Source organism: Gossypium arboreum, chromosome 11 (genome assembly GCF_025698485.1).
Source record: "Gossypium arboreum isolate Shixiya-1 chromosome 11, ASM2569848v2, whole genome shotgun sequence".
NCBI lineage: Eukaryota > Viridiplantae > Streptophyta > Magnoliopsida > Malvales > Malvaceae > Gossypium > Gossypium arboreum.
Window position 1 is genome coordinate 125791895 of NC_069080.1, and position 3957 is coordinate 125795851.

Genomic DNA, 3957 nt, shown 5'->3' on the forward strand with positions numbered 1-3957 from the left:
ATTTTATTAATAGATCCAACTTTTTTGAGCAGTCATTGACCTGCTATACAAAAAAAAAAGGAAGGTTTTGAAGAATCTATTTATAACAATAATTGCTAAGCTCACTACCTTGAAGTTGAGCTAAGACATTCTCCACTTTTAATGGATGGAAATGCCTCCAATTGTGATTTTAGGTGGAGGTTGGTAATTAATAAAGTTAGGTTTTATGGTAGTATGTCATATAAATGTTTGAAAGTAGAGCATGATCGAGGCAAGGTGGCGTGCAGAGAAAGAACCAGTGGAGGGCTGTAGCATCTTCTCTCTATATTATTCTTACATAACATTAAGGAGATAGTTGAAGTGCTGGAGAACAATGATTTATCATATAGCATTGTAGCAAATACAAGATAACAATTTTCTGGCATTCACTTTTATGAAGAAGCTCTTGTTAAACTATAATGGAAAATCTAGAGAAATAGTATACATCAAGAAGAATGATTCATATATTTCACTCTCATTGTTTCTGTACAGCATATGTGCTTATATAACAAATACAAGTGAGTTTATCAACCGACTAACTGCTTAACAGACTTACCAAACAAACCGATACTGAACCAATCCTTAGTTAGTTACTCTAACATTCTCCTGGTTTCCTCAACTCCTTTTGGTGAAAAAGAAACATCAGTGCTGGACAACACACAAAGAGCGCGGTAAAAAGTTGCAAACTGCTTGGGAGTGATGGGTTTAGTCAGAACATCAGCCACCTGTTTGTCAGAGGGAACAAAGTTGACCAGCAGGGTACCATCAAGTACCTTCTCACGAACAAAATGATGGTCAATCTCGATATGTTTTACACGAGCATGGTGAGTAGGATTTGCAGCCATTGACACGGTAGAGGTGTTGTCGCACCAAACAACTGGAGACTGGCAGGGAGGCATACCCAGCTCATCGAGCAACTGTTTAACCCACAGTAATTCAGCCACACAGTTAGCGAGACTACGGTATTCAGCCTCAGAAGAGGATCGAGAGACAACGGGTTGCTTTTTGGAGCACCATGTAATGGGAGTCGACCCTAGATAGATAACATAGCCAATGGTGGAACGCCGATCTTCCACCGAGGAAGCCCAATCAGCATCAGAATAGCCGACTAACTCAAACTAGCCTTTGGAGAGAAACAATCCATGATCTAAAGTACCTAGAAGATACCGCAACACCCGTTTAACAGCCTTCCAATGAGCTTCACTAGGAGCGTTCATGTATTGACTAAGCTTATTAACACAGAATGATAAATCGGGATGAGTAATGCACACATATTGAAGCATGCCGACTATGCTTCGGTACAAGGGGCCATCAGCAAATGGCAGGCTGTCATCAGAGGCAACTAGCTTTGGAGTGCTGACCATAGGTGTTGGTGTAGTCGATGCGCCTGACATGCCAGTCTTGTGAAGTATGTCTGTAATGTATTTTTTCTGGCTTAAGAGCAACCCTTGTGATGTATGATGAACAGAAATACCCAAGAAAAAGTGGAGTTGTCCCATGTCTTTTAGAGCAAATTAACGATGAAGTTGCTGCACCACAGTATCAATCTCATTAGTGGAACTTCCAGTGATAATAATGTCATCGACATATGCCATAAGCAATAGAGAACTCTCTGTAGTAGCTCGAATGAAAAGTGAAGGATCAACTTTTGAAGCTCGAAAACCAAGTTGAGCAACCAGATAGTGTTTGAGAGTCTGAAACCAAGCCCGAGGGGCTTGTCTCAAACCATACAAAGCTTTGTTAAGCTTGCAGACTAGCTGCTGACCATTGGGATCGACCACCTCAAAACCTAGTGGTTGACTCATGTAGACCTCCTCAGTCAACACACCATTGAGAAAAGCATTGTTTACATCAACCTGTCTTAAGGACCATCCTTTCATGACCGCAAGAGCGAGAACAGTGCAAATAGTTGCTGCTCGTACAACTGGACTGAAAGTGTCATGAAAATCAAGTCCAGCATACTGAGAGAACCCTTTTGTGACTAAGCGAGCTTTATATCTATCCACCGTGCCATCGGCATTCCTTTTCACCTTGAAGAGCCATTTACAGCCTATGGCTCGTCTATTTTCAGGTAGTGGATAGAGACTCCAAGTACGATTGTTAATAAGAGCTTGCAGCTCATTATGAACAGCAGCTTTCCAAGGCTCAGTGCTCATGGTGGCATGGGTATCAACGGGAACATCTTCAGACATATCAGTTGCTGTACTCAGGTATACCTTAGGTTTAAAAATCCCTGCATTGCTTCTGGTGACCATAGCATGAGAGTTATGAGGAAGACAGGTTGTTGAAGGGTTTTGACCAGGTAAGGGGTGTGGAGATGATGGATCAGGTAGGCTAGAACTAGGTGGAGAAAGGGAAGAGTTGATTGAAGTGGGGAGAACATGATCAAACGAGATAGGGTGAGGTGTAGGATGCAAGGGGATGGCTAAGGGAGTGGTTGAAATAAGAGGTGGGGAGCTCGTAGTGGAAGATTGAGCTGGCGACAAGACAAGAAGTCTAGAACTAGACTGTGACTTAGTTATAGGTGGGACAGATTGGTTAGCAATGGATTGAAATGGAAAGACTGTTTCATGAAAGGTGATGTGACGAGAGACATATACACACCCATTACTATCCTGACAACGGTACCCTTTGTGCATGGGAGAGTAACCTAAGAATGTGCATGGGGTTGACTTAAACTGTAATTTATGAGTGTTGTAAGGGCGAAGGTTAGGAAAACACAGACACCCAAAGACACGTATAAAGGAGTAATTTGGTGAGACTTTAAACAATTTTTCATATGGGGAGACCTGGTTTAGAGGGGAGGAAGGTAACCTGTTTATCAAATACACAGCAGTGCTGAAAGGACCATGCCAGTAGGATAAGGGCATGGTTGCATGAGCCAGCATGGAAAGTCCAGTCTCGACAATCTGCCTGTGTTTGCGTTCAACTAGGCCATTTTGGGCAGATGTATATGGACAAGTGAAGCGATGGAAGATCCCTTGTTGAGCCAAATAGGACTTCAATGCATGAAATTCACCGCCTCCATCTGATTGTAACGCTTGAAGTCGACAACCAAGAGCACGTTTAGCTTGGCGATGAAACTGTGGAAATACAATGAGCACTTCTGATTTCTGTTTCAGAAAATACACCCAAGTATATCATGTATACGCATCTGTGAATGCAACATAGTAACGAAAACCATCAGAAGTGACAGGGGCTGGTCCCCAAACATCAGCAACTATCAGCTGCAGAGGTGCATTATGGGTAGTCAAAGACTGCTGAAAAGGGAGCTTGTGGTCTTTGCCCAGATGACAAGCAATACAGTGAAATGAGTTTTTATTTGTGCCAAGAGAAATATTACAACTCAATAATGCCTTTGTAAGCGTAGCATTACAAGGGTGGCCTAGTCTAGCATGCCACACAGTTAGAGGAATAGTAGAAGTTGCTGAAAAACATTGAGCCAAATTTGAAGTCAAGGTGTTGGGAGCAAGGTCTTGTACGTGAAGTTTATACAACCCGTGCTGTACTGATCCTCGGAGAAGTACCTCTCCAGTCTTTAGATCACGCACTAGGCACTTTTTAGGAAGAAACTCAAAAATCACCTGATTATCGCTGGTAAACTTGGAGACAGACAAAAGATTTTTTGTTATACCAGGCACAAGCAGTAAGGATCTCATGTACAACGGTCTGGTTTGAGTAAGTAAGGAAGACTGACCAGTAGATAAAACAGGAAGAGTAGTTCCATTACCAACATATACTTTACCTGGACCATTGTAGGAGGTGCTGTCACCCATGGCAGTAGCAGAATGGGTAAGATGATACGTCGCTCTAGAATCTGGGTACCAAGCATTGTCACTGACCGTTTCAGGAGTGGCAATAAGAGCTTGAGGTTGAGAAACAACTGGAGGAGATGTACTGACTGGTGAAGAAGGATTGGCCACAAAGGGGTTGAGCCAA